This window comes from Sciurus vulgaris (genome assembly GCF_902686455.1).
Source record: "Sciurus vulgaris genome assembly, chromosome: 1".
Taxonomy (NCBI): Eukaryota; Metazoa; Chordata; class Mammalia; order Rodentia; family Sciuridae; genus Sciurus; species Sciurus vulgaris.
In genome coordinates this window covers 187,033,945-187,047,097 of record NC_136461.1, presented here as the reverse complement: position 1 = coordinate 187,047,097, position 13,153 = coordinate 187,033,945, and the positions used below count along the sequence as shown (strand labels likewise).

Below are 13,153 nucleotides of genomic sequence, written 5' to 3'. Positions count from 1 at the left end.
GATAACTACTGCATTTCCTACATGAATGATTCCTCTCTTTAGGATGTTACTTTGAGACTATATTGATTTATGGTATATATATATATATATATATATATATATATATATATATGTATGTAGGCAAATTGAAATTATTTCTTTAAAATTCCACGTATCAATAAATTTCTAAGAGATTTTCTTATAATATGAAAAATGTGTTAAATAAATTTTCCACCTAGTAAAATGTTGGCATACAAAAACTTTAAAACGTGATATACAATCACAGTCTCTTGTTCCTAAAGTGAGTTGTTCCAAAGAACTGTCATAAATTGGCTTGCTTAATTAATAATTGAAAAGCTGAATTAGTAATTTGTAGCACAGTGTATTTTAAGAACTGGGAAACAATAAGAAAATGTACAAATTGCAATAGTAGCAGTAGAGGTAGTACAGGTAGTACTTAAATTAGCTAAAATTAATTAAAATTAATAAAACTACCCATGTTTAATGTTATTACAGCTTATTATCTTTTGATAAATCCTTTAATAAAAATATTTTTTCCAAGTACTTTACCAAATTCAGATGCATATATAATAGTAGTATTCATAAACACAAAAAAATCTTGTTATATCAATTACTATTATTATAAATGTTCAATTTACAGATAAGATACACAATTGCCTGCAAATTGAATTGAAGAAAATATTTGCTACTTCAGAGCTTCTTCTCATTAATGAGGAATATAAAAGGAAGTACTATATTGTCAATAGCATGCAATTTCATTAAGAAATTTATAAAATAAAACATTTTCCATAATTTTAGAGTTTGTTTATGATATAAGGTAGAGAAAATGGCCATGTTATCACCATAAACTACCTGGAAATTTGTGACTATCTCATTTCAGAGGATAAATCTCAGGAAACCTGCTCTTTTCAGGCAAAATACTGAAAAAATAGCTAATTAAAAATTCATTAGTGAAATATAAATGTGCAAACATTATCAATCAACTCTAAGACATGAAAAACAGAATATTCACAGAACTGTTTTTCTAATTTCTAAAGCAAAACTGTCAATGTGTATAAAAATGATCTAACCCTGTTAATGATTGTTCTAGTCTTCCCTACCTAGATAAGAATGCTTATAGGTTATTCTGTAAGCCTTTGAACTGGATAGCAAATACAAAAGTGTAACTGTTATATTATGGAAAACTGAGCAAACACTTGGCCAATTTTTTCCTCCTAGATGATGATAATATAAATACATTGGCAAAAATCAATCTTTTCCAGTGTTCTGGTATCTGTGAACTTACAGCAGATTCCATATGAAATATATAACCCACAACTTTGCCTCCAAATACAAAAGGTATGGAACAATTTATTCTATTATTAAAAAAAAGTATGAGAACAATGTAAAATTTCATGCATTTCCCAAAGTGCCATTATCAGATATTAGTTTTAAATTTTATGATCCACTTTATTTTGTTCAAAATGAATTCTGTTATAATATTATTGGTTTCTTATTCTTATTATTTAAAATCTTGTTTATTTAAAAGCTAGCCAAAAAATTACTGTAAAATATACATGTAATTTCAAAAAAATCATATTTATAGTCATGATTTTTTTATTCAGAAAGCTACCAAAAGTGTAAGCATTTAAGGAAACAGAAGTTTGTTTGTTTTTCTCCAAAGAGGGGACATAATCTACATGAGTGTAAAAATGAAGAAATCTTCAGTAATCTGATTTCTATTAAATGGGGTTTAAGTATTCTGTATACGTGAATGATTTAAAAAATATCTGAATATATTTGCTGAATTTAGTAGGTACTTTCAGTAAATGAAGATGGCAACCTCATATTTATGTGGGTTGGATTTGTCTGTGTCCCTACAGTCATTTCCTTTACTTTTTAGTAAGTTTTAATACTAATCTCTACTTTTCCTTATTGTTTTACTCCCAGTCTGAACATATCTTACATAAATGAACCAAACTGATTTAAAACAAACTTTACCAACACCTAATATGGGAATAAATTCATGCTTTATTTTATTTTACCATTCATTTTAGGTGATATTTAAATTAATGTCCACAATAGTAAAAAGACCACATATTCCTCTTCAGCTCACATCACTCCCTAGTGCTCATGAGGACACTGTCTGCCTATCCAAAACTAATAGTTTTTCCTATGCTGTCATTCTTGAAGCTCGTTCTTCTCCTGAGTTTGTTCTTTCCATGTTTGTTCTTTCTTCTCCAATATTTGGCCTCCTCTCTCCACTGATTTCTTTTTCCTAACATAAAGAGATAAGCATATGTCTTCCATCTCAGAGAAGTCCCTCAGACTCTGAATATTTTTTCAGTTCCTACATTTTTTTTCTTAGCAGTTAATCTTAAAATAATATTTCCTAATTTCTACAGGAATTCATTGGTATTATGGAAATGAATATCTCAGTGAAGTTCAATGAAGAAATTATGAATACCAGTAGCTCCACTAAAAAGAACCACTGCTAACAGTTATATTTAAAAGTCATGTATTCCTGCCTACATGAATACATTAACAAATATTTTAGTAGAAATGAGGTCACACTACACAAACTATTTAATACAATCAATGTATAGCACAATTTTTTTTTTTTTTTCTTGTGGTGCTAGCATTGAACCCAGGGCCTTGTGCATGCAAGCAAAGAACTCTGAGAACTGAGCTATCTCCCAGCTCTAGCACTACATATTTTTTGACAACAGAATATTTCTGCCCTATCACTACAACGGGTTCTGTCAGCAACATGCTATTGAAACTATTTTGCAGTGTCACCACTTTTCTAAATTCCCAGTAAAAAGGACACATTTGAGTTTCTAGCAGTACCTACTTTTATCACTCACTTTCCAGACTTTCCCTTTTCCTACTATTCCTCCTCTCTCTTACAAATTCTTTACACCTTTCTGTTACTGGTGAGCCCTTCCTAGACAATTCTACCCACTCATAGAATAATGAAAATAAAAATGGTAACTACTATCACCGTTTTGAAATGAATAATTCTGGGGTGGCTATCTGATCCTGGATCACCATCTGTGTGTGTGTGTGTGTGTGTGTGTGTGTGTGTGTGTGTGTGTGTGTGTACACCTTCTAAATGTCCCATAGATCCAGCAACAGATAACAAAAACCAACTTATCATTTTTACTCATAGGAAGACTTTCCTGGGAGGATCCAGTCACACCCCTGGGTGTGACTTCTAATTCAATTTACTCCCAACTCACTGCAGGGTCCATGGGTCAGGTTGATTCCATTTCAAAAGCATGCATTTATTTCCTCCTCTCCTCCTTTTGTTTAGTACAAGTTAGGCTCAATCTCACATTCACCATTGCAAAACCCTCCCAGGTAACAGGACTTACCTCTTATCTTTTTCACACCTGCATTCATTCCCAGTTCCTATACCATGTCCTGAAAGAAATTAAACCATATCATTGTCCTGCTTGAAATTTTTAAAGGATTCAATCATTTTTAAATAATTTATTTATTTTGATTCATTGTAAACAAATGGGGTACAACTTTTTCTCTGGTTGTACATGAAGTAGAGTCACACCATTTGTGTAATCATACGTGTACATAGGTAATGATGTTTGTCTCATTCTGTTATTTTTCCTTCCTCCCGCACCTCCCACCCCTCTTTTTCCTCTACACAATCCACCCTTCCTCCATTCTTGCCTCCCTCCCAACCCCCATTATGTATCATCATCTGCTTATCAGAGAGATCATTCAAGGAGTCAATTATTTTTCAGAGTCCATAACAGTCTTTACATTGTGTGTTCATTATTCTTTCTTTCCTTCCTATTTTGGTAGATTTCTTTTCAGTAAAATCTATCTATTACTTGCTCTTGATTCTGTCTGTTGCCTCAGGAGGCTTTAAATTTCCTGAAACTTCTGCCTGTAACTCATTCTCTTTTTGTTAACTTAGTGACTTCCATATATTCAAGTTTCATTAGAAACCTTCCCAGATCCTCATGATATAGTGAATTTGTGTTTTTCTTTACTGACTTCCTTAAAGAGATTATGGAGACATATAGTTAGATATAAACAAAATCATTGTGATCTTTATGATTGATATTGAACTGCTAATGGTGACAAATATTTACTGATTATTTTCACATAATATGCATGCTTTCTGACATTATTGATAGTTCTTACAAAAGTCTTGTAATAGAGAATCCCACCCACATAAAAGAATTTAACTTGCCAGGTTTAAGTGCTTGATATAGGATTGAACCAGGCAATCTGGTATTACAGCCTCTTAATACCAAATATATACTTGTGTAATAAACAAATGAGTTGATTTATAACATATGTTTTACACAATTGTTTTAGGTTTTTAATAATTTTAAATAACTCACCAAGGGTTTCTCCAATGAGTCTTAATCTAGTATGTGCATGTGATTCCCTGTAGTTTCAATAAGGATAATTTTACAATTAACTAAGAAATGTCTATCTAAAATTGGAGTACTCTTGTGCAATTATCAACTAAGAGTACTAAACAGAAGATGCAGTTAGAGAAGACAGGAGATAAGGGACTTAGAAAGATAGGCCATAAGCTGTGTTTAAGTCTGGTCAATACATTCTATATTTCAGTACACTTTCTGGAGCTCAACAATGTGTCTAAAAGGTGTAAGAATGCATTCCTGGTATTTTCAGACTTCTTTTTTATCACTCTGAGGTGAATTTATAAACCAAATATAAAAGCTAAAAATACAAAATTTTGGACAAAATAGAATATTAAAAAATTTAAAATAGGCTAGAGGGATCAGTATTTCATGCACTGTGCATAAACATATTCTCTCTTAAGTTACAGAATAGTTTATTTTCTCCAGTGTTAGTTTACAGGAATCCCTGAGCAATTAGTCACATTTTTACTCTAAATATATGTCATGAGAAAAAAACAAATGACAGAATCCTCATAACTAATACCTATTTATCTTTTCCAAAATCTTGTCACCCCAGTTTTAGAGCTATCATAAGCAATGATATTTTTAGTTATGTAGTGACAATATTTTTTTTTGATGCACACTTTTTTAAAAAAGTTCAAATTATTCTGTATTAAATTGAAGTGTATTATGCCATCAAATTGTCTGTACCTACCAGTGAGAGTGACAGAACTCTTTCCTCTGGAAGAAAAGTTTTTTTTGTGCCCTAAGGTATTTCTTCTTAAGAAATAAAGGTACAGAGAGAATATTTCAGACTTTAACCTGCAATTGCCTGAGTTTGAATGTCACATTAAATCTTTCTAATGCAAGAAGGGAAAACAACATCCTAGATGACAGATGACAACAGCAGTATTGAGAACAGAGAAGACAATCCTGCAAAATTGGTAATTATCAATGCTGGTTATACTGTTTAGGAAACCAAAATATTATGTAGACATTGAAGGACAAATATTAAATTAGCTGGAAGAAAACTATACCCATATGTCTCATCAGCACAATTATTTTAGTAAGCACCTACAAATTTGATCACCAGCATGCCATCAAGAAATGAATTTGGCCACGTAGGAGGTTATGTGGGCAATAAAGAAAAAGTAAACAACCACATAAAATTATTTATGATATCATTAAAACAGACAAAAATGTTAATGATTTGGCTTTCTCTTAATTCCCATTTTTCCCAAAAAGTGCACATAATAAGCTGCCTTCAAACCAAGAACCAACAGGCTGGATACATTTTTGATGCCTCCAACAATTAAGCAGTGGGTAAATATGGTAAAAGAAAATTTGATTCATATAAAATATAAGACTTGATTTTTCTAGAATTCTATAACACTTGAAATAGAAATACAAACTTGTGTTCTAAAAAACAAATTCAGTAATCTAGCATTAGCCATGCACACCAAGGACAAGCAACAAAACCAGTTTGGTACAATTTAACATAACTCTCCCCCTTCTTTCCCTCATATTTCTCTCCCAACATCCTGTCTTTCAACTGTCCAGAAACTTTTTTGAATAGGAATATTCATCTATGACTATCAAAAACTAACCTCATGAAATCAGTCTGGATTTGGCTTCCTTCCTAGGATCTCAGACTATACACAAACCAAGCAATAATCTTTCCCATCTCTCAGTCAAGACATATTTAATCAAAAAAACCCATATCTACTAGAAGATAAAAATTTATGGCCTTTACTAAGGTCATTTACAACAAAGTACAAATGACATATGTGATATTTCCCTAGGTGACTTTTTGAGTAGAATCAATTGATTTGGAGATAGAAACATGAAAAGAGCATTTAAACAGGGGTATACGGATATTAAATAACTAAAATATTGAGGGCAGAAGTTTGAGACAGTGTCAATTAAATTTTCTTTCAAGCAGGCTGGGGAGATAGCTCAGTTGGTAGAGTGCCTGCCTTGCAAGCACAGGCCCTGGGTTCAATCCCCAGCACCGCAAAAAAAAAAATAAATAAATAAATAAATTTTCTTTCGCTAATACCAATTCACTTTCTCCTCAGTCTATGATGCTATAATTATCAAAATCATACATTTTATGGAAACACATAAAATATTAAAATCAATGATAAACATGAAGTTGGAGTGTCTTGTCCATAACCCAGAGGACATGGTAAAAGTGGAAGATGACTTAAGGGCACATGCTTGGTCTTAAGGAGTACAAAATATTGCCAAATGGAAGTATGGATTCTGTTTGCTATATGTTCCAATTTTTCAAAATAACCTTGTATTTAAACTCTTCTAAGAAATATGCTAATATTTAAACATTGGCAGCTAATTCTGTATTTAAAAAATATATATATCAGAGAAACTGAAAACTGTAATGATCCCACATTCTGGGATGGTCACAACATTGAGATAAAAAATGTATAGGCCAATGTATTCTGCCACTCACTCTTGCTGTGTGTTATTGGCAAATCTTTCAGATCTGTTTTCTCAATGGTAAAATGAAATGATTATTGTAGGCCAAAGTGTTTCTTTCCAAACTTTAATTATTTGCATTTTTTTCATAAATTCCTTTAATATGTTATATTTTCTCATAATTCATAGATGCTACATTCTCCATTGAATTAGAGAAATATTGTGTTATTAAACATTAATATTTCTTGCAATGGTTTAAATAAGCACTGTTTTTAAGCACTGCAGATATGGTTAGGAACAAATTGTATAAGCTTGCCATGGCATTTATTTACATACCAGTGCATGTAAACAAATAATAATCAGACATTAAACTACATAGGAAGGGTATGTTATGACGGTAAGTAAAGTTGGGTATAAAAGGAGAATGGAGAGTGATAAAGAAAGTGGTTGTTTTAAAAATTTGATGGTCGGTCAAAGGAAGTTTCACTAAGAATCTGGAACGTGAATAAAGAACTAAGTAAGGTGCACCTCTGGGAAGTCTGAGATCAAGGTGTCAGCAGATTTAGTGTCTGACAAAAGCTCACTCTTATGGAGGTAGAAAGGATAGTAGAATGAAACAGACATTATTACTTCATGTACTTGTAAGACCGCATGACCAATGTGATCCTACAATATGTATAATCAGAAAAATGAAAGATTACACTCCATTTATGTATGATCTATCAAAATGCATTCTATTGTCACGTACAACAAATTAGAACAAATTTTTAAAACATTTGTAGAAGACCATTGATTTGAATGAAGATTATCTATTTTACACAACAGACCAAACCAATATGGAATCATTTGTGTGAAGTAAAATTAATTAACTTAGGAGTTTACTCAAGTAACAAATGACCACATTTCTGTTACAGCAGCTAAGTTTTAGTCAGTGATAGACTGACAACTAATTCAAGTATGTCAAACCAATGAAGCTCTGTACATCACTTCTGTCTCTATACGTCACTTCTGTTTTCTGTTCATAAATACTGCCTGATCATGTTGCATGTTTTTTGAGCCTGTTCAAGTTCTGAGGGCTGCTGGGTTCTAGAAACATGAATAAACACCAACTGAGACCTTAAAAAAAAAAGAAGCTCATTCTTCAGATCTTCATAGACGATGTCTTCTCCCTCCTCACATGGAGGAAGAGGCAGAAGGCCCTTCAGAGTCTCTCTTACAAGGAGCACTGATCAACTTGCTTAATCATATTCCAAAGGCTGTACCTCTTAACATTACTTAGGGAGTTAGGTTTCAACATGACTTCTGAGGTGATACTTGTACATGTCAGCTATGGCATGGAATAATTTTTTTCTGATTTATGTTTTAAAAATTTTTCCATAAAATTGTAAAATTGCCTAATTCCCCTTTTCTTCTGTCAGTTTTTGATGTATACAATTTTAAAACTGTTTTTATATGCTAATTGATTCAGACATATGTAATGTCTCTCTCTATTTCTGGTATTATTCCTCACTTTTCAGCATATAGTTTTTGTGTGATTATTATTTGTATGGTATGTTGTAACATGCATTCATTATCCTTCTCAGTGCATATAGTCCAGGTATACAATTTTGGTTCAGGTTATGATTTAATTCAATTCAAATGCATTGGAAATTTAATTTTAATGTTCAATTCATCTTCAATTGCTATAATTATTAATATAGTTTTATATCTACCATTGTGATATTAATTTTTGCTTTGTCCTTTTTGTTTGCTATATATTTACTCCATTTTGTCCTTTATTATTTTGACCTAACACATATTTTAATTATGCTTTGATATCTCTGTTTTGGATTTTTAAACTTACTGCTTTACATATTTTTAGTGTTTCCTCTAGGAATGAAAATATCCCTGTATAACATCACCATTTACCTTGAATTAGTATTATACTTCTGTATATAACAATGTGAATATGTATACATATTTATATATAAATAATGTTGTACCAATAACATCCTTGCCATGCTTTGTGAAATGTATTTTTCTATGTATCCTATACACCCCAGATTACACCCTATTTTCATTTTTAACTAACATGTAGTTTACCTCTGATCTACACCCTCAGTCCAACAATAAACTGACTTTCAAAGAATGTAGGAAAAATATTTTGTTTATTTAATTCTTGGGTTTCTTACTCCTAACTAGAGATCTGAATTTCCATGTATAGTCATTTTATTTCATTCTAAGGTTATTTCTTTAGTATTTCATTTGTGCACATCTACTGGAGACAAATTCTTATAGCTTCCTTTAATCAAAAAATTTTTATTTCACTTTCATTTTTGAACATCTTCACCAGATATATAACTCTGGGTTAACAGTTTTTTTTTTCTTTTAATCTCCCCTCTTAATGATTACATTTTGCTAAATTCTGGCCTCTACTATTTCCACAAAGTCTGCTGTTATTTTTATTGTTTTCTCTTTGTTTGTAATAAGGTCTTATATTCTTCATTTGCTTTTTAGATTCTGTTAATTTTTATTATTCAGTATTTGAAATTTGAAGGTTGCTAAGCATTTACATTTTGGCCTCTCCCTCTGAAACTTTCTTTTCCAGAAATTTTTTTCTCCCTCAACATCCAGATGCTCTGACATTCCTAATGTCTTGTATGATTTTTCCAATTACTATGACTGAACTTTTAATATGAATTTTAATTCCTCTTTAAGAAAAAAAATGGGTTATAAATGTGGATTCCATCTAGTGACGCCCTATTTCAAGGATCAAATCACCTGCATTTCCTTCCTTAAAACACATATGTATTGTTTTGTTTTATTATTGGTGGGTCTTGTTCTCATTTTTTTTTTCTATTTTGATTCTAGGGTTTATAATTATTCCCTTTGAGAGTTAGTTTGACATAATCTGTATTGTCTTCATTGAAACCAGCTCAGTTTCTAGTTCTATTTTGAAGGACAAGTCCATTGGTTCAATAGCAGCATCTCTCACTCGAGATGTTTCTCTGTGTAATAATTCAGCTGGCTTTTATTTACTGCTTTGGGTTTCCAGTTTTCTAGCACTCTTGGTTGTTGCCAATAATTAATGATGTCTGTGCCATAATTTGTCCAGATGATTCAAAGTGAAACTCACAACATATGAAAAGAAGTTCTTCTTTCTTTATAAATATGCCACTTGCTTAATTCTTCATCGAACACTACTTACCAATGTGAAAAATAATTTAAACCTTATAAATGGTATTTATATAGTGAAATGCAGTGACTTACTCTGAGACGTATCAAGGAAAAATACATGACCACAAGGTGACAGTAGAGCACAAGAAGCTCTCACCGGGGCAGTTCTTGGATAGGTTTGCATGCTACAAGTCCCTCACAGGATGACAACTTCCAGAGGGAATGACCAGCCAGTATGTGACTTACCAGAAAGGGAAGAAGATAAAAGAATTCTCAAGAGAGAGGAAATCTAAGAGGAGGCTATATGATGTCACTCAGCAGTGTGAGGGGGAGACTATACCAGACAACTCCAAAGTGCAGCAGCATCTGGGAATTTTTTGTTGTTCAGAGGTTTATCTTACCTCTGGTTAGTAGATGTTTGTTACATTATTTCAGGGTATGCAAAGAGAGCAGGTTCTAAATTTTAACCAACAGATTATTTGAGCTTATTTAAAATGACTACACATATAAAAATTGAATTTGATTATTAATGAGTTCAAGCTTACTATGAAGAAATAAATGATATTTTTGTAAGACCTGTATACAGGCACCACGTTTAACCCATTTATACATCATGGAAAGAAACAAGAAGAAATTCTATTATAATAAAGTTTTCATAGCATGGAACAAAGGCGAGGTTATGACTAGGTCTTTGAAAAGATAGTACACATATGAATGTTCTTTGTTGTTCTAAACTTTCTCTTCTCTTTGATCTTCCTACCACTGTTCAGCCCCACAATCTAACGTTGATACCCCTTCCTCAGAAAACTGCTCCTCTGAATAGAGGGAGCCATCCTTCATGTTGCTGTCTCTTGAAACACTTTAGGATTAGTTGAATTACACAGATATACTGATGTGAACACACATGCAGCAGCATGGAAATAACCAACTTTTATGATGATGTACACACACGCACACACAAGTTGTTTGAGTACTTCACAAGAGATACTGGTTTTTATTTCTGAAGATCACTTTGTGCATTACTAGTTCTGAAGTTCATTTTATGCATTATATTTTATATTATAATCACACATTTTAACAAACTGTTACATTATAAATAGAACTCAGTATGAAAAAAATGCCATTTATAAAGGAAAACTAATTGAACGCCTTTTTAAAACCATAACATGTACATCATTGAAAGTATGATCAATTTAGTTAAAAAAAACTGAGCTCTATTAAACAGAGAAAAATGTATGTATTTGAAAGGATTCTGCAAAGAATGTTTTCAAAATGCCTTATATGTTTCTTCTACTTCAAAGAAATTTTAATAGAAAATTATAGATAATAAAGGTGTGGATTTTTCTAGAAAGATGACACAGCTACTTGCATTGTATTTTATAGTTTAAGAAGTCTCATTTGATTCTTTTTCATATATTGTTTATTTAACATTTTGTTAAAATATGTGAGTATAGTATCAAATACAATGTACAATATGAACTTCAGAAATAAAAACAAGTGTCTCTTGAGACACTTGAAAACAAGTATCTCGAGAAGTTTTCACAAACTTGTGAGAGCAAGTATATATCACAAAACTAAGCTGTTATTTCCATGCTTCTGTATGTGTGTTCATAGATCAGTCACTAAATTTGCATAATTCAACAAATCTTGAATGTAAATAAAACTTGCATTTCTTGTTATGTTTTGCCTTCCAATTACTTGCAATTTTTGCTTCAAGGGACTGCTATAGGTCCTGATCATAATGTACAAGAGAATTTTTTCTGTTTTATGCTGAGAAAAAGTGTTTCTTATTCTTCACAATTTAGATGCCTTATTAGAGAAGCGTTACCTACATCCAACAGTGCCAGATGTCCTATGTCAGACAAATATAGCTCACATTAAAGACTGGTTCCTATAATATTGTCTTGATTATTTGTAACATTTTGAAGAGAGCAACATGAGGACAAGGAAGAAGCCCTGGGAGGTCCAGCTCTTTCCATCACAGTTAGTTCCATTACTTCTTTTGTCCATGGTAGGGATGGTTAAATTACCATGAAATTCAATTTCTCTTCCTATCTCCACCACAGTGGCTTTAATTTTATTTTTATAATTATTTGTCCATCACCATTTAATTTTTAGGAGATGGTAATTTATTTTTAAAATGCTACTGATTTTAATATTTGATAAGAAAAGCAACATATTTCAAAATTTGATACCTTAATGGCAAAATTTATGTAAATTTTCCTTATAGTTTAATAACCAACCTTATTTGGGAAAGCCAAGAGAACCTGGGCTGGAAATGTAGATCAGTGGTAAAGGGCTTTTCTAGAATGCAAGAAGCCCTGAGTTCAATCTCCAGCACAACAAAAACAAAATAGCAAAACCTGAATCGCCTGTTTAGTCAACTTCATTAGCATAAAAACCTGGAGGAGCCAGTGTGGTGGAGCAATCCTGCAATCCCAGAGACTCAGGAAGCAGAGGCAGGAGGAACACAAGTTCAAAGTCAGTCTCAGCAAATTGGCAAGGACTTGAGCAACTTAATGAAACCCTGTCTCAAAATTTAAATATATGTATAAAAAAGGGCTGGAGATGTGGCACAGTGGTTAAGTGGCCCTAGGTCCAATCTCTGGTATCCCCCTAAAAAAGACCCAAAAAACAAAAACATTACAAAACATATAAAACATCTGCACTATAATATAATTCAGAGGTATAATTGTTAGTTTAATGATAATTTTAGAAGCTCTTTCTATAATTACATTCATATATATGTATGTGTGTGTGTGTGTGTGTGTGTAATGTATTGCATATATACAATTGCTATAGTGAGAATCAATGCCTTTTTAAATTTTGCAGTTAATTTTCAGAACTTCAAAATAAAATGAGAACTTGAAACTATCTTAAGAAATACTTTTTTTTTTTTTTTTCTTTTTTTTGGTTGTGGCAGGGCACAGAGTCATTGCAAGCCTCAGTTTCTTCTTCCAGCTAAGATGGTGCTGGCTAAGGGAAACATTAGAGATCTGGCTTCAAAGATTTGAAAGTGCCCAAGGAAAGCAGGATTCAGAGAGCAACATCTGGGAAACCTCAATCAAACCACCTTTCCCTGTAGAACTTTTGCTGATTCTTCACACAAGGCCAAAAGCCAAGAATCAAGAGAAATGAGCAGAGCTAAACACAGAAAATCTAGCACTGTTTTGGGGAAGCTC

General features: G+C 32.2%; 1 long non-coding RNA gene across 1 annotated transcript in view; it reads right to left on the bottom strand.

Moving 5' to 3' along the window:
• Nucleotides 1–2,419: 2,419 nt before the first annotated feature.
• The window catches only part of LOC306657765, a 197,803-nt gene continuing 187,069 nt past the window's right edge, over nucleotides 2,420–13,153 (bottom strand). Inside the window, exon 3 of the long non-coding RNA XR_013762869.1 lies at nucleotides 2,420–3,405. This is a non-coding gene — a long non-coding RNA (uncharacterized lncRNA). The remainder of the gene's footprint in view (nucleotides 3,406–13,153) is intronic.